The sequence below is a fragment of the Canis aureus genome, chromosome X (genome assembly GCF_053574225.1).
Source record: "Canis aureus isolate CA01 chromosome X, VMU_Caureus_v.1.0, whole genome shotgun sequence".
NCBI lineage: Eukaryota > Metazoa > Chordata > Mammalia > Carnivora > Canidae > Canis > Canis aureus.
Genome location: NC_135649.1, coordinates 9,153,560 through 9,180,013, shown reverse-complemented (window position 1 = coordinate 9,180,013; position 26,454 = coordinate 9,153,560). Strand labels below are relative to the sequence as shown.

The 26,454-nt window shown below is 42.1% G+C and overlaps 1 long non-coding RNA gene and 1 pseudogene across 1 annotated transcript in view; one reads left to right on the top strand and one right to left on the bottom strand.

Moving 5' to 3' along the window:
• LOC144308805 (uncharacterized) overlaps nt 1–26,454 on the bottom strand; it is a 124,292-nt gene that overhangs the window by 68,326 nt on the left and 29,512 nt on the right. The window lies entirely within an intron of this gene.
• Nucleotides 17,136–23,323, top strand: LOC144308216 (ATP synthase F(0) complex subunit f, mitochondrial pseudogene; annotated as a pseudogene).

Here is a 26,454-nt window from a genome sequence, read left to right as displayed (position 1 = left end):
CGAACCTCTCTGAACTTGCTTCTGCATGTATAGTATGAACTATTCCCAGTCCTCTGCTCAAACTCCCGCTGGAAGATTAAATGAACGAAAAAGGTGAAATACCTCAAACAGAGTGTGAAATGTGGAAAATGCTTGGTGCATGATATGAGAACAGGAACAGGTGGCCGAAGGGTGGATGCTAGATTCGGGAGGCAAGAGGACTAGTTAGGATGCTACTACAGTGGTTCTACTGAAAAATGCTGAGGCCCAAATGGGAACTGTGGCCATAGAAAGGAGGAAACACAAGTAGGCAACCCCGATCTTGGAAATGAATGGGGGGAGAAGCAGGGAAGAAGAAGGAATCTAAAATGCCTAAAATTGTTCACTTGGATGGATGGAAATAATGCACAAACCAAGACAGGGTAGGATAGGCACTGAGGAGGCATGGTGTGTGTGCCCGCACTTGGAGACATCTCCGATGGCTGCTCATGATATGATACCTCTGTATGCTCCTTTGGCCAGGCCCTAGAGTTAGAAGGTGACCTTATTATACCCCTGACCAACTCCTCTTTGGCAACATCTAGTCAGAGTGCTGTATTCTCTATTTCCCATGCTATGCCATCCCTTAGGTTCATCTTTAATTGTCACTTCTTGCCATCAAAAGGGTAAGGTCTTGAGAGTCTATACTGAGTGTGTGACAAAGTGGCCAAACATGGCCAGCGTTCAGTGTAGGATGAGGCCTGCCTTTAATTGAGGAAAAAGGAGGCTTCCAAAGATCACACACAGTTGTTTATAGGTCATCCTTCCTAGGGCTTGTTGGCTCTATGTAGCAAATATTTCTTAAGTGCTCTCTCTGTCAGGGCCTACACTATATATATAATCATTTTTATATAGTAAATATATATAAAATATATAAACTTATATTTTTATGGTAAATATATATGTAAAATCATTTTATATAGTAAATGTATAGAAACACACACACACACACACACACATATATATATATGTAATATTTATAATATCCCTGGAAAATAAGTACTCATAAAACCTTGGCACCTTGGCATGACTGATGATGAGTCTACAGAATTACAGATGTGGAAGAGAAAATAAAATGAGCATAGACAAGGGATATGAAGGGTTAAGAGCAAGTTGGAATGTGAGATAGATAGCCAAGGGAAGGCCTCACCAAGAAGGTGACATTCAAGGAAAGGAAGTAAAGAAGCAAGCCATGTACTATTGTAAGGAAGAGCGCTCTCAGGAGAGAAAAACACCAAGGGCAAGGCCTAAAGCCAGCCCTCCTTGGCCTGTTTGAGGAACAGCTAGAGTACCATCGTGACCCAGGTGGCACACTGGGAAGAGGCATAGAAGGTATTCCTCAGCCATTAGAAATGACGAGGGATCCCTGGGTGGCGCAACGGTTTGGCGCCTGCCTTTGGCCCAGGGCGCGATCCTGGAGACCCGGGATCGAGTCCCATGTCGGGCTCCCGGTGCGTGGAGCCTCCTTCTCCCTCTGCCTGTGTCTCTGCCTCTCTCTCTCTCTGTGTGACTATCATAAATAAATAAAAATTTAAAAAAAAAAAGAAATGATGAATACCCACCATTTGCTTCAATGTGGATGGAACTGGAGGGTATTATGCTGAGTGAAGTAAGTCAATCAGAGAAGGACAAATATATGGTTTCACTCATATGGGGAATATAAGAAATAGTGAAAGAGATTATAGGGGAAAGGAGGGAAATGAGTGGGAAAAATCAGAGAGGGTGACAACACATGAGAGACTCCTAACTCTGGGAAATGAACAAGGGTAATGGAAGGGGAGGTGGGCAGGGGGGATGGGGTGACTGGGTGACAGGCACTGAGAGGGGCACTTGATGGGGATGAGCACTGGGTGTCATACTATATGTTGGCAAATCGAATTTATATATATATATATATATATATTCTGTAAAGGGATCTGTGTGTGGTGGGAGCAGAGACAAAGGGCGGGAAAGGGGGGCCATAGGTTATATGTGATTTAAGGACGTTACCTTTCTCTCCGAGCAAGATGGGGGCCACTAGGAGTTTTTGCAAAGAGGAGCAACACAGCCTAATTTCAATGTTAATTCCCATGTTAACACGTTCATCGTGGCTGCCATATTCAAAATGCACTGGAGGAGGGGGTGAGGGGGAAAGCCAAAGGACCAAGTGCCACAAAGGTGGTGAAAGCCAAAACCCAGAGTGCCAGTTACCAATTCATTCCTTCTCAGGTCCAAATTCAGTGTTTTCTGTCTCTTGATTGGACCCTAGCCAATACACTAGGTTAAACTACATTAATTTGTTTGAAATACTAGGCCCTCTCTCCTTCCACCCACCTCCAGTCCTGAATATCCAGTCTTCTGGGGAAACCGGGAGTAACTGATGTTCAGCCCAAGATTCAGCCATCAGGGGCCCCATCCTTCCTTAATCACTTTCTATCTGGAGCTGAGCTATAGCCATTGCTTAAAGTGTTCTCCAGCTGAAACTAAATTAATTCACATTAACACATATTTAGATTAAGACATGATGGAGAAGATAACGTGGTGATAATAAAAAGTCGCTATAGAAAAATCAACTAAAATATTCATAAGTGCTAATTCCAGCTAACAGTACATAGATTTCTCTACTGCTTCTTTGGCAAAACTTCTTTCAGACCTAAGATTGTTACTCGATACGAAAATGAATGCTCATGAGAATAACTAAGAGTAATCATGTGCTTTACAAATACATAATTGAGAAAATAATAACAAAAAGGATGGAGAAAAAACATCAGTTTTGCTTTTAAAGGAAAATTCAAATGATGCTTCACGCAGCAATACTTACGTAATCAACACTTAATGAGCTGCAAAATGCAGTACTCTTCTTAATTTCCAGCAGGTATTATAAGCTCATAAAATCATGTTATTTTAAGCGAGGAAGAAACTCATAACTATTACAGAGAGGCAAACTCTGCGCTATTTTGCCATAATAAGTTTTTTCCCCTTCCTGACATTCTAAATGCCTATAATTTTAGTCACCAAGACCCTACATAAAGTTTTACTAGCAGAAAGCTGAAGTACCTTATTATCTTTTCTATTTATAGGGCACAGATTCACCTGATATCTGGGTCTCTGGCGTCCTTATTTTTAAAGCCGAGACCACAAATGCAAAGAGACAACACCCTATTTAATCAGAGTTGATAATTGACCTTTGATTGACTGAACAATGAAGCTGAATTAACTTACATCAAAATGGCTGTGTTAAAGTGAAGAAGGAAATTGCCACACAATAGGGGATAAAGCAAACTTATAATGGAAAGAATTTTAAAATGGTTAGAATTGCTGGGCAGAAATGTCCATAGGTTGCAGCTTTTAAAAAAAAATCTCACCCACAATAGATGTGGCTTGTTTCAGGTGTCTTTGAGGTGCTTACTGAAAGCCTAATGAGGAGAAGCATGTAGGGAAAGCTCAACGGATCTTACATTTAAAATTTTAAAAAAGATTTTATTTTATTTATTAATGAGAGACAGAGAGAGAGAGACATGGGCAGAGGGAGAAGCAGGCTCCCTGAGGGGAGCCCCACGCAGGTAGGACTTGATCCCAGGACCCTGGGATCATGATCTGAGCTGAAGGCCGATGCTCAACCCCTGAGCCACCCAGGTGCCTCTCAACAGATCTTAGATTAAATATGTCGTATCATAGGATAAATATATTATATGTTAAATGTGTCAACCAGGATGAGGCAGGAGTTAAGCATCAGGGTGTAACTACTATTTCCCATACCTTCGCCATTCTAGGACGCATACGGGCGATTTTCTACATCTCTGTATCACCCATATTCTTATTTACTTAACACTGTTCTTTTAAATGACCCACATTTTCCACTTCAAGAAATTGTGCTTCATCTTAGTTCATAAGACCCATGAAATTAGAGGTGTTCTTACACTGATTATTTTCGCCACACATGAAAATGAATGCATAACTTTAAAATCGAGAAGGTTCCTACACATACACCCCAAACCATCCCATACCTCACTTTTTTCTTTTTCTTTTTTAAATTTATTTATTTTTTTTTTCTTTTTTAAATTTAAATTCAATTAGCCAACATCTGGTATATCATTAGTTTCAGATGTAGAGTTCAGTGATTCTGGTCATGCCTCACTTTTAATTCTACCTCTGCCACTTCCTAGGCCTGTGACCTCAGGGAAGTTGCCTAATCTTTTGAGTTCCACCACAGAGCAAGGTGTCTTACGTGCAGGAAACGCCTCTTTCCCTTTGGGGCTACATGGTAGATGCTGGGAATGAATACAAATATGACATGGATATTGCCTTCATCGAGTTCACATTCTAGTTGGAGACTTCAACACATAAAAGCACTTGCATATACCAGTCTATAACACACAAATGGTATCTTGTTTCATTTTTTTAAGATTTTATTTATTTGAGAGACAGAGAGCGAGCTAGCACGAGGCAGGGGCAGGACAGAAGGAGAAGCAGGTCCTCCACCTCACTGAGCAGGGGGCCAGACATGGGGCTCGATCCCAGGACTTTGGGGTCATGACCTGAGTCACAGACAGAAGCTTAACCAACTGAGCCACCCAGGTGCCCTTGTTTTGTTTTGTTTTGTTTCAGTTTAGGGCTTAAGAGACAGTTTCCACCGTGAATTGAAATTTGGTCATAATATGCTACATCTCTCTATAGATCTGTTACTAAGAACTGGAACATTTTCTTCTGAGTTAGTTTATAATCGTGGCTCACATTTTTATTTTTTCAGGATTCAGTATTTGGACTACTTCCCAAAACATTAGAGACCAGGTTAGAAGCTTTAAAAAAATGCAAATCTGGACAATCAGGAGATTCAATGGAACAGGAACTATTTAGAGTCAGCAGAGACAGAAAATTCTATCGGGCAGCTGAGTCAAGTCAATGACCACAGTTTGGCAGTGAACCGGGTACCAAGATTTCTGGCAATGCAAGTCCAAAAAGGGGAAACACGGTGGATCTTTTCTGTAGTCATTGTTTGAAGAGAGAAAGCACATGGATTCGTCTACAGAAACAGGCTTTGTTGCCGCAGAGGACAAAAGTCTGATGATAATCACGTGCGTCCCTGCGTAAGAAGCACCAAGGCGCAGAGTGCACAACATTTCCCACCGTAAAGACACAGAGAACTACAAAAGACACAGAGGCACTGTTCACAAATAGGCCATGCTCGGCTAGAGCCTTTAAAGAGCCAGAGACTAGGACATTCCATCATAGCTGAAGGGAGGCACCTCTGCAGAGCACCTCTAACATTTGCTACCCCCAACCTTGCCCAGAGCCTCACGTTTGGGTCAGGCCACCAGGAAAGCTGTACGTCTCATCTCACTACTTCTCATCTCACTGACCCCAGACTCAGGCCCATAACTTGGTCTGGCCAAGGAACCGTGAACTAACGTATCAGGTGGCACATTCTAGAAGCTCTCAGGGCCATCACGGGGCATAGGATTCTTCTCTCTCACTTTGCCATCTGCCCCAAGGCTGGCAGGTCTCGGAAAGGGCCGGCTCCTTCAGCCTAGCTCTCAGAATGAAGGAGGTACGGAGCAGAAGTGCACTCGACCCGTAAAGGTTGTGAAGGGTGAGTATTTGTTGGAAGCTCCGGAGATGTGGAGGCCGTTACTGTAGGAGGACTTCACAGAAACTGTTGGAGAGGCCCAAATACACTGGAAAGAAGGCTGCTTTGCTTTCGTGGAGTCACTCTGAGCTGAGCGGGTGTTCCACCAGAACGTTCTGTGCTATCTTACGTGGAGAATGCAACTTCCATCTTACAGTTTTTAATTCAGGGAGAGCCAGTTGACTTCCTCAGTTTATGGAGCAAATAGTTTTACCAACTATCCCCGAGGAGCAGGTCAAGAATGAATGTTGTGGGCAGCCCGGGTGGCTCAGTGGATTAGCGCCGCCTTCAGGGTGTGATCTTGGAGACCCAGGATCGAGTTCCCGTCAGGCTTCCTGCATGGAGCCTGCTTCTCCCTCTGCCTGTGTCTGTCTGTCTGTCTCTCCTCTCTGTGTCTCTCATGAATAAATAAAATCTTAAAAAAAAAAAGAATGAATGTTGAGCTAGCTACAAAATGCCCAGAGGGATCCGTGGAGAAGAAAAAAGGAAGACTGACACATAGTATTTTTTTAATGCATTAGATGCTTTACATATATGATTTCATTGAATGCTCATGGGGACTCTCGTTTTGCTGCCGTCTTACAAATGCCATTCCGAGGGGCTGGAAAAAGTGGCCACAGTCGAAGAGGTACTTAGTGAGATAGCTGGGATTTGAGCCTGGATCTGACTGATTTCCAAAGTCTTCACTCCTTCCATTATCTTCTTCCTATTACAGGCTTCCCACTGCTCAAGTCAGGATGAATTGATGACACAGACACAAGGCATCATTCCAAGGACCACTAGAGAAGTCTTTGGAAGCCTAGTGTTGCATTACGTTTAAAGATAAAGGGGTCAGGTGGTAAAGGATCATCCGATATGTATATAGGCCTGTAATTTGGGTTTAAGATTAATTCCAGTATTAGCTATAGTTTAGTATTTTAATTATGAAGTAATAGCCATAGAGGATTTGGAAAATACAAAAATCACAAGTGAATATTTACCAACTCTCTTGAGGGTCAGGAATTTATAAACTTAAAAGCAGTGGGGAAATGTCAAAGCGAAAGACATATTTGACTATGTAAATGTTAAACAAATGCTGTATCTCAGGTATAGGCTCTATTCTTTTTTCCATGTATAGGCTTTAAATTGTGGCAGATACTACTTGTGACATATTCGATAGGATTCTTAGTGGGTAATCTGGTCTTTCTATTCGTTCTTGTGATAATATGGTTTTGTAGAATATATTCATTAATGTATGTTGATTGATATATGTTAATATTCATGAATATGCATTAGTAATATGGGCTATACCTCTTTCACATGTTTGGTTGTGAACTAGAACTAGAACCTTGGGGTGTGGAGCAGAGTAGACAGGGGGGGGGATACCCGAGAAAGCTAATATCAAGAGAGGTCATGACTACTGGCCTGACGTGGCACTGCAGAGAGGGCAGGCAGCATTGGGACCTAGCCATGCAGCGGGTGCACAGGGTCAAGGATGCGGGACGTTTCTCATGGACCAAATGTGACATGGGGCTGCTCTCCTGCTGTGGCGTGGAAATTTCTGATATTTGAAGAAACTAGATATCTGTGTGGCTTCCTCTTCCCTGTTCTCATAGTCTGTATTTGTCAGTGGATACTCTGTGTAGCTAATTCCCTTATCCTAATTGATAACAATAGAGAGAAAGTTTCAGTTCATATAATCAGGAAAGCTCCTTCTTAGCTTATCTAAAAGTGGCACAACTTTGGTCGGCTTCTGTAGTGTGAAGGTGAGGGTATCAGGTGGTGGTCACAGGAGCTTCACCAAGTCTCCGCTCTCCCTCCAGTCCTCTGCTTCCAGTTCTTGAGCCTAGAGGTGATGTGTACGGTGTTCTCTGACATGAAGTCTTTGCTCTTAGGCTTAAAGTGCATGGGGGCCGTGCATTCCTCCCAGCAGTAGTCGCTTCACTGCTAACCTATTTGGGCCTAGAAATGTTCCTCATCTGTAAATGTGATTTAAAACCTAAGCCATGAATATGTCTTATTAAAACAAAAGGTTTTAAAAAATGTGACGTGGGGGCCAGGTAGTAGGGCGAGCTATTCACCTGAAGCCTTTTCAAAAATCTTGCCAACGCAGACTGCCTACCAGGATAAGGTGATCCCAATAGAAGACCAAAATGCCGAATTCTCGGGACAAAAGGGAGGTACGTAGTGGGAATAGATGATCGCCATTGGGGGATCTCTAAAGAATACACATGTGTGCTCCCAAGGCAAAGAGTCAGACCTGACCATCCACCAAGCCCAAGGAAGGCCAGCTGTAGACATCTGCTGAAACCAGACACAGAAAGGGCAGATTCCTTAAGTTCTGGTCAGGATAGAACTTGCTGACCCCGGCCTCTTCTCCCAGCTGTCGTTTATCCTAGAGAGGTCAGAAACTGTAGCCACATGCTTGTGCGGAGAGGAGGGGTATGGGGAAAGGAGAAAAGGTATAATGGAGAGATGCACACATGGAGGCTAGAATTCCTCACTTTGAAGTTCGAAGTTTTGTTATTCTTACCCTAGACTACATCTATTCTCACAAAAATTGAACTATTAGAAATGAAAGCAACCAGTGGCCTTTATATCGACTGAGACTGAGTAGATAAGCTATGAAGAGTGTCTAAAATTTCATTCACAGGCTCAAAACGCTATATTCCACAAGACAGATTTAAAGTAGCAGTGGAGAAAAAGAAAAAAAAAACTTCTTATTGCTCAGTGTACTTTACACAATCGCTTTTGTCTTCCTCCATGATTTGAAAGGCAAGCACCCCCTTTTTGTACTAGGGTTCACTTAAGCATTCAGGTTTTTTTTTTGACACAGGTACTGAGCACCTACAATGTGCCAGGTTGTGTTCTAGGAACTCAGGAGATTGCAGTGAGGGACGCTCAGTGTTTGAGCATCTGCCTTCAGCTCAGGATGTGATCTCGGGGTCCAGGGATCGAGTCCCACATTGGGCTCCCCTCTCTCTGTGTCTCTCATGAATCAATACGTGAAATATTTTTAAAATAAATACATAATACATAAAATCTTTTTCAAAAAAGGAGATTGCAGTGAATAGAAGATGAAGCTTACATTCTGGGGGGGGGAGAGAAAACAAAAAAATTACTTACATATGAATAAAAATACAATATCTGATAAAGGTACTTGTATTGAAAGAGGATTAAAATACGGACATGTGGTCATGACTAAGGGGAGACTGCTGGTAAAATAAGAGTTTCAAAGGTGGTCTTGCGAGGAGGTAAGATGTAAACTGAGATCTGAAGTGAGAAGTAGACAGCTATGTACAGTTTTTGGAGAAGATTATTGGCAGAAGGAAGAACTAGAAGAGCCCCAAGGAAAGAGCTAGATTGGCTTGCTCAAGGGACAGAAAGAAGGCCTGTGACAGGAGCATACTGAGCTAAGCAGAAAGTGCTGGGGACTGATTGACGTTGGAGAGGCAGGTCCAGGTCATGTACAGTCTTGTTCTTAAGGCAGGGTAAACAGTGTGGATTGTATTCCAAGTAAAATGGCAAGCCACTGGAGGATTTTAAGCGTGGCAGTGACATGGTAAGAATTACATTTTAAAAATATCACTCTGGCTACTGTGAGTGAGGCCATGAGGAATTAGGAGCAGAGAGATAAGTTTGAAAGCCATTAAAGCCCAAGCAGGGGTGCCTGGGTGGTGCACTCAGTTAAGCAACCAACTCTTGGTTTCAACTCGGGTCGTGATCTCAGGGTCATGAGATCAAGCCCCGTGTCAGGCTCTGTGCTTGGCATGGAGTAGTCTGTTTGGGACTCTCTGCCCCTACCCCTTGCTCTCTCTCTTTCTCTCTCTAAAATAAATAAATAAATCTTTAAAAAATGTTGAAGCAGAATATAATGATGACTGAGACTAGAGTGGTGGTGGAAGAAATCAGAGGAAGTGGACATATTCAGAAGCTATTTTGGAAGGAGAGTTGAGAAGATATGTTGATGGATTGAATTCAGAAAACTGAGGAAATATCAAGGAGTATTCTGAAGTTTTTGGCTTTAGCAATTACATTAATGGTGCTACCGTTTGCTGACATCTAAAAAGACTTGGTCAGTAAATGACTACTTATTTCATTTTCAATGAAAGGGAATTGAGCATGTAAAAAAGTTGAAACAAATAGTCTATTTGAGGGACGCCGGTGTGGCTCAGTGGTTGAATGTCTGCCTTTGGCTCAAGGCGTGATCCCGGTATCCCAAGATCAAGTCCTAAAGTCCTACATCAGACTACCCATAGGAAGCCTGCTTCTCCCTCTGCCTATGTCTCTGCCTCTCTCTGTGTGTCTCATGAATAAATAAAATTTTAAAAAATAAAAATAAGAAGACTAGGAGAGCTTAGAGCGAAATCAAAAGGCCTGTTTTTCATATGCTGGATTGGAGATGCCTATTTGGCATAGGAAAAGATATTGTGTAGGATTTAATATGTCCTGATAAGTCAGAAGTAGTGATGTCACGGTAGGATACAGATTTGGGATCCTTTGAATATAGTTATTATTTAAAACCATGTAGCAAATGAAATCACTTGGGAAGTGAGTAGAGTAAGAAAAGAAAAAGTGGCCCAGGATCAAATTCTTGGGATACCATTTTCTAGAGGTCTAAGGGAAGAGAAGCCAAGAAAAGAGACTAAAAAGGATCAGCCATTGAAATTTAAGAAAAAACACTAGTGTGCAGGGTCGTGGAAGCAGATAGAAAATATTTCAACAAGAAAGGAATACTTGGGATCCCTGGGTGGCGCAGCGGTTTGGCGCCTGCCTTTGGCCCAGGGCGCGATCCTGGAGACCCGGGATTGAATCCCACATCAGGCTCCCGGTGCATGGAGCCTGCTTCTCCCTCTGCCTGTGTCTCTGCCTCTCTCTCTCTCTCTCTCTGTGACTATCATAAATAAATAAAAATTTAAAAAAAAAAAAAGAAAGGAATACTTATCCATGTGAAATGCTACTGAGCAATTAACTGAGAGGGAAATAATGAGGTGACCACAAGTCATCTCAATAGCAAAATAAGATATTTGACTTCCCTTTATGGACCTTATTAATGTCTTCTGTACTTGCAAACAGTCAACAAAAGTTATTGGAAAATGCAGTCATGTTTGTAGTTGTTTATCAACTTTGAAATTTGTTGTGCTTTCTTAGCCTAAATACATATTCACTTTCACACCTAAATTTGTTTTCTTTTTCATAAATGGGTCCCCCAAATTGTAAAAGCTTCTGGTGGCACAAATCCTGAATCTATACATGTTGAGGATAGAGATACACAAATGTACCATTTCTTTCAAACATATTCAGAAATGAATGAGAACTTGATATGTTAGCCTAATCTAAAATGTTTGACTCATACCTCTGCCGTATCGGCTCTGCAGTTGATAATCTACCCCTTTCTTCAATTTCGTATTTCGAAGACTTAGAGTAGTGATCTTGTTTCTTTATGGATGACTATTATTAGGTTAATCTGTTTGTTTCTTATTTTGGTGGACTGTAGAGACTTGACAACTAGGATTCTTTGTGACATTTAATATTTTTACCTGATGTGAATCTGTTTTTATTAATTTTTCCTAGAACCTGGTGAACACTCTTATTTTCTAAATTTAATGCCTTTCTTGAGATCAGACACATTTTTCCCATGTGTTTTCCTGCAATATTGTTTCTGTTTCATGTGTTCTCACCTGTCTTCCAGCTATCTTTATTTGTAGCCCATATCTATTGGACCCCTCCACCATATTTACTATCACCGCTTTCATTATTTTCATCTCTCCTTTCCTCTGGGTTCTAGAAGTTTCTCAGGGTTGGCTTCTTATTTACGAATTCAATTTTCTGAGGTGTCAATTCTACTCATTCCTTCCGCACAGTTATTTTTCCGCTGTGTTATTCATCTTTCAGTAATCTATCCTTTCTTTATATTTACAAAAATAGCAAGGGAAAATGTGATAGGAACTTGAATTTCATCACAAAAATATCACAGAGATGCTGGCACTGTACATTATATTCCTCCTCATCCCAATCTCCCCAAGCAGAGAGATCTTAAAAGTTATCTCTGGAATTCATTCTAGTGTTGATCATATACCAAGAAAGCACAGAAAGGGGGTACTTTTAGGAGAGTTGAGAATAGGTTTCTGACTGATGTTGCATGGAAATGTTAGGGCTAAAGAAAGACCCTGAGGCTTTGGCAGGCCTTGACACTCCATTGTTCATCTGCAAAGCCAGAGAAAAAGTTAATAGGGAGGAAGTCCAGGAAGAAGAGAGCTAAAAACATTACTTGATGCATGTTCACATTAGTACTTCAGCATTGCTTGAGAATGCAAGAAAGTTGAAGTCATCAGATCTGTTAAGTGACTCCAGCAGCAAACTGAAAGAGATGGATGTCACCAGAGAGCCCAAGAAACTTGGGACAGGTCGACTAGTGAAAGGCTTTGCCTGCTGAAGCCACTCCATAAAGACTGGATGAAGTACCTGCTTCCATAAATGCACAGACACTAACAAAAAGCCACAAGGATAATAATCAAGGAAATAGGACATTTCTAAAGGTGACTAATAAAACCCCAATTACCAGGGCACCTGGATGGTTCAGCAGTTGAGTATCTGCCTTCAGCTCAGGTTGTGATCCCGGGGTCCTGGGATAGAGTCCTGCATCAGGCTCCCTGCTCAGCAGGGAGTCTATTCTCCCCCTACCTATGTCTCTGCCTCTCTCCGTCTCTCTCATGAATAAATAAATAAAATCTTTTTTAAACCCTATCTATTGACACTAAAGAAATGGAGATCTATGAACTATGTGACAAAGAATTCAGAATAACCCTCTTAAAAAATTCAGTAAGGGGCTCTGGCCTGGCTCAGTCAGTGTAGCGTGCAACTCTTGATCTTGGGGTTCAAGCCCCATATTGGGTGTAGAGATTACTTATAATCTTTTTGAAAAAAAAAGACATCCAGTGAAGTACAAGAAAATACAGACAACTAAGTGGAATTAGGAAAACGCATGAACAAAATGAGAAATTCAACAATAAAATAGAAACGATTTTTAAAAACCCCAGAAATTCTAGGGTTAAAGAACACAATGAATGAACTGAGGAATTCAATAGAGAACTTCAACAACAGATTTCACCAGCAGAAGAAAGAATAAGTAATTGGGAAAACAGGTCATTGAAATCATCTAGTCAGAGGAGAAAAAAAAAAAGAGTAAAAAAAGTCTACATACATTACAGAATGCTCTTAACAGAAACAATCTGCATGTTATTGGAGTTTCCAGAAAGAGAAGAGAGGGAGAAAGAGGCAGGAAGCTTATTTAAAGAAATAATGGCTGACAACTTCTCAAACCTGGGGAGACATTTGGACGTCCAATTTCATGAAACTAATAGGTCATTCCAAAATTCCAACCAGAGAGGAGTTGGGTGGGGGGATGGGTGAAATAGACAAAAGGGACTGAGAGTACATTTGTCTTGATGAGCACTGAGATATGTATAGAATTGTTGCATCATTGTATTGTACACCTGAAACTAATATAACATTGTATGTTAATTATACTTTAATTTGAAAAATTCCAACAGAAAATGCTCTTCTCCAAGACACATTAAAATAAAACTATCTAAAGTCAAAAACAAAGAAAGAATTTTAAAAGAAGCAAAAGAAAACATTTTCTCACATGTAAGGGAACACCCATAAGGCTATCAGCATATTTCTTAGCAGAAATCTTGCAGGGCAGGAGAGAGTGGGATGATATATTCAAACTGCTGGAAAAACCCTGCTAACCAAGAATGCTTTACCAGGCAAAATTGTCTTTCAGAAATGAAGGCAAGATAAAGAGTTTCCCAAACAAACAAAAACTGAGGGAATTCACAACCACTAGACTTGCCTTACAAAAAGGAGTTCTTCAAGCAAAAACAAAAGAACAATGATTAGTAATATGAAAACATATGAAAAAATAAAATATACCAGCAAAGGTAAGTATATAGTCAAATTCAGAATATTCTAACACTGTAATATTGTGGTGTGTCAATCACTTAACTGACGTATAAAATATTAAGTACAAAAGAACTAAAAATAACTATATCTATGATGATTTGTTAAATTATATACAATATAAAAAGAGGTAAACTGTGACACACACAAAAAACATAAATATGGGGAGAAGTAGGAGGGTAGAATTTTTATGTGGGATCAAAGTTAAGTTATTATCAGTTTAAAAAAAGACTATTATCCATAAGATATTTTATGTATGCTCCATGGTAACCACAGAACAAAAGATTATAGCAGATACACAAAATATAAAGATAAGGGAATCAAATCATACTATTATGGAAAAGCATCAATTTACAAAGGAAGACATCAGAAAAGAAAGAAACATTGCAAAGCAGCCTGAAAACAATTAATAAGATGACATCAGTAAGTTCTTATCTGTCAATAATCACTTTAAATGCAAATGGATTACATTCTCCAATCAAAAGGCATAGAGTGACTAAAAAGGTTTTTTAAAAAGATGTAACTATATATTGCCTACGAGAGACTCACTTCAGATTTAAGGGCACCTACGTAGAAACCCAAAGTGAAGGAATAGGAAAAAAATATTCCATGAAAATAGAAACCAAAAGAGACCAAGGTAACTATGCTTCTATCAAAGCAGACTTTAAATCAAACCTGTCACAAGACAAAAGAAGGTGACTGTATAATGATAAAGGGGTCAGCTCATCAAAAGGATATAATGATTGTAAATATATGTACGCCCAACAATGGAGCACCTAAATAATATTAAGCAAATATTAACAGACCTGAAGAAAGAACTGACTGATGGATAAATAAAGAAAATGTGTGTGTGTGTGTGTGTGTGTGTGTGTGTGTGTGTGTGATGGAATATTATTCTGCCTTACAAAAGTAGGAAATCCTAGCAGCGGATTGTGCAGACATGGCCAAGATTAAGGCTCAAGACTTTCACAGCAAGAAGAAGGAACTGCTGGGCAGCACCGGTGGTGCAGCGGTTTGGCGCCGCCTGCAGCCTGGGGTGTGATCCTGGAGTCCCAGGATCGAGTCCCGTGTCAGGCTCCCTGCATGGAGCCTGCTTCTCCCTCTGCCTGTGTCTCCGCCTCTCTCTCTCTCTCTCTGTGTCTATGAATACATAAATAAAATCTTAAAACAAACTTTAAAAAAAAAAGAAGGAACTGCTTACACACCTGGAAGACCTGAATTTGGAGCTGTTCCAGCTGTGCGTCACCAAAGTGACAGGTGGCACGGCTTCCGAGTTCTCCAAGATCCATTGACCGTGTTCTCACCATCATCAACCAGACTCAGAAAGAGCAGCTCAGGAAATTGTACAGGTAAGAAAGCCAAGCCCCTGGATCTGCGGCCCCAGAAGACACGTGTCATGTGCCGCCAACTGAACAAGCGTGAGGAGAACCTGATGACCAAGAAGCAGCAGCAGATGCAGCGGCTGTACCCACTGTGGAAGTATGCAGTCCAGACCCGGGCTTCAGCATCAATAAAACAAAACAAAACAAAGTAGGATTTCTCCTTTTGCAACAGTGGGGATGGACTTTGAGGGCATCACACTAAGTGAAGTAAGGCAGATGGAGAAGAACGAACACTATGCTCTCACTCATGTGTGTTATCTAAAAAGGCCGGACTCATAGAAACAAGAAGTAGATTGGTGGCTGTCAGGGGTGGGGAGGGTGGAAATGGAGAGATGTGGATCAAAGGATACGGACCTCCAGCTATAAGATGAATAAGTTCTGGGATCTAACGTACAGCGTGGTGACCAGAACTCACAGTGCTCGGTCGTACACTTGCGAGCTGAAAGAGAGTAGACCTTAGCTGTCACCAAAAGACAATGGTAATTATGTGAGAGGATTGACCTGTTAACTAACCTTATGTGATCATCATTTCACTGTATATGTTAAATCTCTTCTCTACACACATTTCACTCTAATTATCACAATGGGCACCTAAAACTTCTATGTGCTATATTTCAATATGCCTCAGTAAAGCCGGAAAAAAGTGATAGCAAAGGAAATAGAAGTGATTCAGAGGACAGAAGAGGAGGAGGAGCAGGAAGAGAGGAAGAAAGGAAGGTGGAAGAGGAGGAGGAAGAGGAAGACGATAAGAAAAAGAGCTCCAGCAGGAGTAGCTATAGCCAGCATTTCCGTCCGTGAGGGGGCGGAAGTAGCAGCCCAAGAGCAAAGTGTTTTGCATCCACAAGAAAAAAAAAAAAAGCAAGAAGATGTTATGAAATAGGTATAATCAAAAAAAGTTCTTGAAACTTAAAAATATGGCCACTAAATGTAAAATGTAGTTAAAATATAATATGGACATCTCCTTCTAGGCAGAAGAGAACTGAAAGAAGAAGAAAACTACGAGGAAAAGTGTAAAAGAAATTCAATACAGGCTGCCTAACACCCAACAAACAGATGTTCTGGAAAGACAGAGCAGACAGGAGGAATTGAGAGAAGAAACAAAAGCAAACTTCCTGGAGCAAATGGACTTCAGTGGCCCGAGCGTAGGAGCCCAGTAGGTGCCCAGCCCAGATTCAAGGTGACAAGTTCCACATCCGGACACATCATTGTGACATTTCAGAACAGAAATTTAAAAATTAAAAAAAAAAAGGTATTTCAGGGACACCTGAGTGGCTCAGTTGGTCAACTGTCTGCCTTTGGCTCAGATCATGATCTTGGTGTCCTGGGATCGAGCCCCACATCCAGTTCCCTGCTCAGCAAGGAGTCTGCTTCTCCCTCTGCCCCTCCACCCTGCTTGTACGTGCACTCTCTCTCTCAAATAAATAAATGAAATCTTTCTTAAAAATTAAAAAATAGGGATCCCTGGGTGGCGCAGCGGTTTGGCGCCTGCCTTTGGCCCAGGGCGCGATCCTGGAGACCCGGGATTGAATCCCATATCGGGCTCCCGGTGCATGGAGCCTGCTTCTCCCTCTGCCTATGTCTCTGCCTCTCTCTCTCTCTCTCTCTCTCTGTGACTATCATAAATAAATAAAAATTAAAAAATAATAAAAAAATAATAATGAATAAATAAAAACCCCCACACAGCCAAAGTATTTCTCAATGTTGAGAAAAGGATAAGATGAATTTTCAAACGTGCTGAAATCCATGTTCCTCTCGGAAAGCTAACAGAATGTATAAGGGAGTAAGCAGACAAAGACATGCAGTCAGGAGGCAGTGTATCAACCTAAGCGAGCAGAGAAGACATGTCCCAAGCATCACAGCTGTGCGGCAGGCCCACCAAGCATCCTCTTACCACATGAGTCGTTCAGAAATACTGTCTGAAGTTGTTCGAAGGTAAGTTTGTTAATATATTACTTCGAGTTACAAAAGGAATCAACAGAGGAGCTTTTAAAAAAAAAAGCGAAAAAACCATCCTGGGAGAAGGTGGAGATGTACCATGTACAACACTAGTAAATCAAGGGACAGTGACATATATAGTTCTTTAGAAGCTTCTCAGTAACCAGAAGCAGGAGTTAAAAGAGCTAAAGGAACAGGGCTGATGGTTGAGAGACAAGGAGCAAGGGAACGTTGCTTTTCATTGTAAGCTGATGAAGCTGCTGATGAACGGAGTGGATCAGAGTCAAGGAGACCAGTCAGGGGCTACTGGAACTGTCTGGCCACGAAATGTGGAAGTCCCGAAGGAGAACACTGGCGGTGAGCACAGAAGAGAAACCTACTAGTGGGCGACCAGTGTATAGTTGAAGATGACTCCAGTGTTTCCAGATCGAGGGATTTGAGTTAAAAAGCTTTCTTAATTCAAAACAGTGTTGGGTTGTTTGCTTGGTGGTTTTTTTTTTTTTTTTCTGTTTACACACAGCCCTCTTTATGCAAATAGAAAAATTGCTACACCAGTGGAGGAGACCTCATTGGTCCATTTTCATTATTGATATTTTCCAATATATCCTTTACATGTAGTAGTGTCAGGCTGTATAACTCCAAAGTTTCAAGGGTACCCACAGCTCAATCACTCCGAGTGGAATGGGGAAATACAAAGAAAATGACTTTACAGAGTGTTGTAGAAAGAGACTTTTTTGATGGCGGGCAGAGTAGGGATTAAATCAGTGTGGCTTCATCTATATATCCAAAAATAATCACTATTGTAAGATAAAAGAGTGATTTTTTTTTCATGGGAGATTAAACTTGCCTTTAAAATCTCTCTGCTGGGGGCACCTGAGTGGCTCAGTGGTTGAATGTCTGCCTTTAGTTCAGGGCGTGATCCTGGGGTCCTGGGATCGAGTCCCGCATCAGGCTCCCCGCAGTGAGCCTGCCTCTCCCTCTGCCTGTGTGTCTCTGCCTCTCTCTGTGTGTCTCTCATGAATACATAAATAAAATCTTAAAAATAAGATAAACTAAAATCTCTCTGTTGACTTCTGTAACCAGGGATGTTCCACACCTCTGTGTTAACAGAGCAATAGTGAAGCAATGGTAGGAAAACTGAGGCTGGGGATGCCTGTGTGGCTCAGCGATTGAGCACCTGCCTTTGGCCCAGGGCATGATCCTAGAATCCCAGGATCGAGTCCTGCATCGGGCTCCCTGCATGAGCCTGCTTCTCCCTCTGCCTGTGTCTCTGCCTCTCTCTCTCTCTCTCTCTGTCTCTCATGAATAAATAAATAAAATCCTTAAAAAAAAACTGAGGCTGTTGTGACATTTTGTGGTCAAGTTCAACACCACAGCTTATCTCCGTAATTATGATATTTAGCAAGGACATCACCAAAAAGGGTGGGAACATAAACCAGCACAGGAACCTCTGGGATAGGTCTTGGGCATGAGTGAGAACAAAGTCCCCCAGAGCACCCACTGAGCTCCAAGAGAGGCTGACTGAAAGGCCACTAGCTCAGATGATGACTATGTAATCAGATAGATTAGCAGATAATCTGTGCAAAGTGCTTAGGAAGCTCCTTGAACTAGAATACTTAACAAGGTTGACTTCTTTCTGTCTGATTGATAAGGCATGAAGAACATTCCCCCTAATAGATGATTTCAAAAGGAGATAGAGACATCTGGGCTTGGAGTTTTAAAAGATGGATTGAGCACCCATCCGCCTGTCTTTCCTCTCGGGATCCTCTCGGAATTATCGAAAACGATTGCTGGGGCAGGGGGTGCGGTGGGAGAGAAAAGGCCGTTGGGGTGCCAGAGAAATCAGAAAGGCAGCGGGCAGGAGACTGAGATTTCTAAGGAATCCTGGATAGCGGGAAGATAGTAGAATGCCTGCGAGATGAAACCGAGGAAACCATGCAACACCCTAGCCCAACTAGCACAGGGCAAAGAGGTAGGAGCCATAAGGACAGTACTACAGGGACGCCTGGGGGGCTCAGCAGTTGAGCGTCTGCCTTGGGCTCAGGGCGGGATCCTGGGGTTCTGGGATCGAGTCCCACATCAGGCTCCCCGCACAGAGCTTGCTTCTCCCTCTGCCTATATCTCTGCCTCTGTGTGTGTGTGTGTGTGTCTCGTGAATAAATAAAATCTTTTTAAAAAGGGACAATTATTACAGATTCGAGGACATGTGGAATGGCTAAGCCAGCCCGCCACTGCGTCCCAGTCGCTGTCAGTCTGCCCAGCGTGGTGTCCAGGCCCCAGGGCTCAGAATCCCGACAACTGCAGACATAGGGGGTTCGCGTGGGTAGGGCCCTGGGTGCCAGTGTTAGGGACAGAGAAGGAGAGCGTGAGGTTACTCTGAATCTTTGTACAGAGCACTCCGGGACAAAAAGAAATGAAAAGACAAAACTACAGGACGTCTCGCTGGCTCAGTGGTTGAGCATCTGCCTTTGGCTCAAGTCATGATCCCAGGGTCCCGGGATCGAGTCCCGCATCGGGCTCCCCACAGGGAGCCTGCTTCTCCCTCTGACTATGTCTCTGCCTCTCTCTGTGTGTCTCTCATGCATAAATAAATACAATCTTAAAAAAAAAAGACAAAACCACATTATAAAGACCTCCGCTCAGAAGTGCAGTACACTAAGACACCCACCCCCTGCTTCCCCCAACACCCTCGGAGTGAGACCCCCTCCCTTCTTCAGACACTTGTGGCCATTCCATTTGTCAGCAGAGCCTTTGGGGGGGGGAAAGCAAGCAAAATAGATGGGTGGTTTTTTTTTTTTTTTTTTTATTGGTGTTCAATTTACTAACATAGAGAATAACACCCAGTGCCCGTCACCCATTCACTCCCACCCCCCGCCCTCCTCCCCTTCTACCACCCCTAGTTCGTTTCCCAGAGTTAGCAGTCTTTACGTTCTGTCTCCCTTTCTGATATTTCCCACACATTTCTTCTCCCTTCCCTTATTTTCCCTTTCACTATTATTTATATTCCCCAAATGAATGAGAACATATAATGTTTGTCCTTCTCTGACTGACTTACTTCACTCAGCATAATACCCTCCAGTTCCATCCACGTTGAAGCAAATGGTGGGTATTTGTCATTTCTAATAGCTGAGTAATATTCCATTGTATACATAAACCACATGGGTGGTTTTATTTTTTTTTATTATTTTTTTTAATTTATTTATGATAGGCACGCAGTGAGAGAGAGAGAGGCAGAGACACAGGCAGAGGGAGAAGCAGGCTCCATGCACCGGGAGCCCGACGCGGGATTCGATCCCGGGTCTCCAGGATCGCGCCCTGGGCCAAAGGCAAGCGCCAAACCGCTGCGCCACCCAGGGATCCCACATGGGTGTTTTTAAAAGTGCTGTAAGCATTGAGGCCCTGCAGAAAGTTCAGTGGGTAAGAGAGACCGTTGGCCACTTAACCAGCTAAGGGGAGGCTGCAAAATGGATAGGCCAGCTGAGGATTTGACGCAGAGACTCCATCACACATCACTTCTCAGTCCCGGATCCCACCCAGAACAAACAAGTATCCATTAACCTTTAGATGAGGAGGCCCCTTCTCCTTCTCTTTGCCATCCAGATGCTCAGGAGCATGGTTTTTTGTTTTGTTTTGTTTTGTTTTAAGATTTTGTTTATTCATTCATGAGAGACACAGAGAGAGAGAGAGGCAGAGATACAGGCAGAGGCAGCAGAAGCAGGCAGTCCGATGCAGGACTCGATCCCAGGAATCCAGAATCTCCAGGAGTGTGTTTTAAATGTGTGATGCTCTAAAGGAGAAATTATCATTCTTGCTCAAAAAGGTAGTTTGAAAAGCACCATGCTCAAGAATTCCTCTTACAGTCTTCTTCTGATGATGAATGTTGGCCCAGTGATCTTCCCCCCCCCTCCCCGAAGCACACTGTATTTCTGGAAATGCAGATAAAACGCAATGCAGGGAAACTCAATCCTAATTTTTTTCCCTTTAAGATAAGGAGTGCAGTAATCGGGAGCTACCTGTCATGGCACACGCAAACATTTGCAGCTTGGGGTGACAAGAGTCAGAGCAGCAAACCCCAAGGCTTTCTTCTCTCGTCTCTCTCGGCGTTCCTCTAGGGAGTGCACACTTCTCCGGGGAACACAGGGGCGGCTGGGTGTTGAGATTTGATAGATAGAAAGAGCTTGTGGTTATTTATAAAATCTACTTGTATAAAATAAGCTTCTGAAGGGTTCGAGTGTGTGCATTTCCTGTGAGTTTTGCTTCTGCAGCTGCGGCTTAGCACCCAGGCTGAACGTGAAGGTCAGCTAGCGATGATTAGCCCTGCTTCTTCTTAAGACTCTGCCCACAAATAATTAAGTGCCTTAGGAATAATGTGCAGAGCCAAGAGGGAAGTAGCACCCTGGCCATGACTGGGGACGGCTGTATGGGATGGGACTGGATTGAAACCACACCTTCCGCACTGAGCAAACTGCACTCTCCTAAACCTAGTAGGCAGCTGGAAATACCTACAGCATCCTGTATTCACAAGCATATTTGATACTCCCTGACCTTCATCCTTTGAAGGTAAATTGTCCGAAAAATCCAGATGCCATTAGAAGCAGAATTTGTTTTAAAAAGTTAATGATTAGCCTAGGTATACTCTGAGTCAAAAGCAGTATCTGGTGAGAAAAGAAGGCAATTCGTTTCAGCTGTTCCTGGAAAAGTAGTTGGGATGGGCGATTCCAAAGTGGAATGGTTCAGCCTCCCTAGAATCAATATGTGGTGTCCCCAAGGAAAACAACAGGAAGGATTGCGGGGGGGGGGGGGGGGAACGGTCCATCAGGTGCCACTCCTGAGAACAGAAATGTAGTCTAGTGCTTTATTGATCACCTGCGAGCTGGGGAGATGAACTCACCAGGGAGGAGGGCTGTGGGAATACTGGCAGGCAAGGTGGAACGTCCATGCAGCACTGGCCACAGGACAAGACTCACTCATCACAGATAAAATCCAAAAAGATTTACGGGAAACTTAGCACCATTATGAGCGGAGAATGAAGGTGGGTGAAAAAAATCAGGAAACAGTTGGGCAAAGTACAATTTCAACTACCATAAACATTAGACGTGGAAAGGCGTCTATACAGGTTTGAGAAAAAGAGATTGCCTACAAGGCTGCTGAATTTCATGAGTGCTCCCACAGTTGGACAAACTGGTGGTGGTCCCCAAATGCTTGAGAGGACTGGGCCAAAATCACTGTAATGCTAAGTGGGTGGGATCATGCACCAGAAGGAAGGGAGAAGACTGTACCCCAGAGCTAGGGAACGGAAGGCTTATACAGATGTCGCTGCCCATAAATGCCTGTGGGTATCAGGCTCTTCGGCCCTCCAATGCAGGAGAGGTGAGGTCTTTCCAGATTCTTTCAGTGGTTATTGAAATGTTCCCTCCTACCCTTAGTGAATCCTGGCGATGGAGGAAATTAAATAGATCAAGCTGTGGACATCTGGGATGAACGAAAAGCACAGAATGACAGTTCTAGTTTCTTGAATTAAAAAGTCTCATTATTGGGTTGTCATATCCAGAGAAGAAATGCCAAATGCTTAAGTGAACTTGCCTAGAGTTACACTGCAAGCCATTAAGAAGAAATTAAGTAGAGGTGCCCAGAAAATTTGCAGCTATTTTGGTTGATGTTCATTATTTTTAAATAGCACAAATACTAATGGAATTTTATTTTCAGTTCAATATTTAGAGTTTGAAAAAATGTCTTCAAATTAGATTCTCTTGATATCCACTCCTTTCTCCCTGGCTACTGTGGTAAACACTGTTGGCCTCCTACCCAATAGCCTGAACTTTCCCCTTCTTCCTTGCCAGCACAACCCAGGTTTTTGCTCAACCTCCTCTGAATTATCATTTCTTTTCCCATACTTGGGAGATGAGTTTTGATTGGACTTTCTAAACCAAACATTCCTCTCGGTAACCGTTTGGTTTGGCATGGGCAAGTGATATAATTCTGGCCAACCAGACTTTACAGGAAATCTGCTGGAGGCTTCTGGGAAGGTTTTCTTTGTTCTTAAAAAGGAGTATATGAGAGATGTACCCTCTTGTTTTGACAATTAACTGAGTGACCATCCATCGTTTAGAACATAGTCAATAATTGACTGGCACATAACAACTCAGTAATTCTTGGGTATCCATAGCGGACACCCAGGCCTCCAAGACGGTGTCATCTGTACCAGTGAATGGGAAGCAGCTCGTGGATGTGAAACTAGGAGAGCTCCCAAGCTGGATACCGATGCGGGATTTCACCCCGAAAGGCATTGCTGGTGCTTTTCAGAGAGGTCACTGTGGGTATTACAAGTATGTCAATGTGAAGAAAGGGGGCGTCGGTGGTGCTGGTGGCTTACGTGCTTTTCAACTACTGCCGTCATTACAAGGAACTCGATCATGAGAGGCTCCACCAATACCACTGAACAGGGCCCAGTGTGGACGCACATTCTGCATTCCTGACCATAACCTTAGCCTGGAACCCTGGAATCCTTTCCTATCCTAATTGAGAATTAACATCCAATCAAAGATGACTGTTAAAAAAATTGTTAGGGGGATCCCTGGGTGGCTCAGCAGTTTGGCGCCTGCCTTTGGCCCAGGGCACGATCCTGGAGTCCCGGGATCGAGTTCCACGTCAGGCTCCCGGCATGGAGCCTGCTTCTCCCTCCTCCTGTATGTCTGCCTCTCTCTGTCTATCATAAATAAATAAATAAATCTTTAAAAAAATTTGTTAGGTATTAGTGTTGTTTTCTCGCTGTTATTGTAAATGTGCAGCGTGCTGGAGTGGCCGTGATTCCTCCTAGATATGGGATTAGATGTGTACACTACATTTCTATCGATGTAGCTAAAACAAACACTAGCCCGCGATGGAGGCACATGGCCACAGAAAGTGTTTTGACAGTAGCTAGGAAAACAAAGCTTTTCAAGAATTTTTCAACTTTAGCATGCAGAAGCTGGCTCGGAGCTAACAGGACATAGATATGGAGCAGTAGTATTTATCCCACTGTAGCCATAGAGAGAGCTCAGATGCTCCCTCAGTAGGAAGAAGGAAAAATCTCATAGAACTTGTATTTATTTTTCTTCTCCATTCGCTACCTCACTCCAACCCCCCAAACCAAATCTTTCCACATCTATAATTTATGTATTATGTATTGGTCATATGGTAATAACAAGATTATGAGAGCTGAAATCACAAAATAATATATTCTGGAAAATGAAAACTTCAAATTTAATGAAGGAACATTTCAATTTCCAGATAATTTTTATTTTCATTCACTTATCTCTAATGCGAATACTAATGGAAAGGTTTAGAAATACTGGCATATACAGGACACAAATGCCATTTCCTTTTTGAACTCTTGGGCAAGACATTAAAGCATAGCAAGGATGAATATTAAATATTCTAGTTTTATATCTCATGCATATTTTTCAAAAATGCTACTTAATGTGAACAAAACTCATTAATGGGCAGAAAAAAAACTGTTTAGCACCATAAAATAAAATAATGCCATACTGGTCCATGACTGGAAAGATAAAACTTACATTAAAATACTAAGAAATTACGTATACATTTACCTTGGCATTTGTAAACTTGTACCTCCCTTCATTTTTTAACTAAAAAAAAAAAAATTTGACTTTTCATTAGAGCGATGGTAGGGGTGCTGTTAATGAGATTCCAATTTTCTGCCAAGTAGAAGTTTGGTCCAGATGATGCTAGGAAGGGTCTGAACTAATCCCAATTGCTATCTACATACTAAGTTTTAGAATACTGACGTGGCACTTTCTCTATAGTCTTGTGCAAGGCTTCCCCCATAACTGTGCCTCAGTTTCCACTTTTGTAAGATAAGATGCTAAACCTAAAAGTGGATCTAAGATCTGGAAACCCTCTTCACAAGACCACTACTATGTGCTCATCACACAATTTCACTGTTCTCCAGTGCCCACACGAAGACTACATCTTCTGGCCCACCCTTACATGTACGCGAGACCACACGACCCAGTTCTGGCCAAGGGAGTGTGGTGGAAGTGACACATACCACTTCCAGGCTGGCCCCTAAACTGCCCCCATGCAATTTCCCACATTATCCCTCTCTCTCCCATCTGCATGGGTGGGACTGAAGCAGTCCGAAATGATGGAAGAAGCCCAGTCCTCAAGTTCATGGCTGGTGGTAGGGCTGTCCAAGAGGGCTTCCGAAACAGAAACATCCACATCAGATTTTCTGCAAGTGTGAAATAAGCCCATAGTAAGTTAAGATATCACAAATTCCAGGTGGTATGCTCCCGCCAAAATGAGCATGAGCTTGACTAATACAAACACATATACACACAGAACACACAAAGTCAGATCTACTGTTACAGTGACAGCAAAAACCTGAACAAAAGTACCTCCTTTGGCAGGAATTGTAGATATTGTAAAGTCCAACAAGGCTCTGGGAAGAAATAAAAGCAAGGTGATAAGCACAAGTGGAAAACAGCATCTGGACACCTCATAATGGAGCTATCAAGAGATTTTTTTTAAAGCTTTCTACAAAAAAGAGAAAGAAAAAGAAAGAAAGAAAGAAAGAAAAAGAAAGAAAGAAAGAAAGAAAGAAAGAAAGAAAAGAAAAGAAAAGAAAGAAAAGAAAGGAAAGGAAAGGAAAGGAAAGGAAAGGAAAGGAAAGGAAAAGAAAAGAAAAGAAAAGAAAAGAAAAGAAAAGAAAAGAAAAGAAAAGAAAAGAAAAGAAAAGAAAAGAAAAGAGAAAAGGGGAACCTGAGTGGCTCAGTTGGTTAAACGTCTGCCTTCAGCTCAGGTCATGATCCCAGGGTCCTGAGATCAAGTCCTGTATCTGGCTTCCTGCTCAGTGGGGAGTCTGCTTCTCCCTCTACCCCTACTCCCTGATGGTGTTCTTGCTCTCTCATGCTTTCTCTCTCTCAAAGAAATAAATAAAATCCTTAAAAAAAATCTTTCTACATTGTGAATCTTAGAATTTTGAATGAAAATGCATACAATTAGAGTATTTTTGACTTTAAGACTATGTGTTCTTGGGTTTAATAATGTAGACTGTCAATGTCACAATATATATGTGCATCAGATCATCACTTTGTACATCTCAAACTTACATGACGTTGTATGCCAATTATATCTCAATAAAGTTGGGAAAATGTAATGTAGATTGTCTTAAAATATAAACTACAATCCAGACATGGGGTTTGTAAATAAGTTTCTAATAAACCATAGACTTTAAAATTGTAAGCCCTGGGGGATCACTGGATGGCTCAGCGGTTTAGTGCCTGCCTTCGGCCCAGGGCGTGATCCTGGAGTCCCGGGATCGAGTCCTACAACGGGCTCCCTGCATGGAGCCTGCTTCTCTCTCTGCCTATGCCTCTGCCTCTCTCTCTCTCTCTGTCTCTCATGAATAAATAAATAGAAGCTTTAAAAAATAAAATAAAATTGTAAGCTCTGAAAAATATTCCCTATAAATTTGTTTTCAGAGGTATTCTTTTGTACATGAGGATGTCACAATATTAGTTTTTTGTGTCCTTCCTACTTTTCATGGTTTTTAAATACGACATTCTG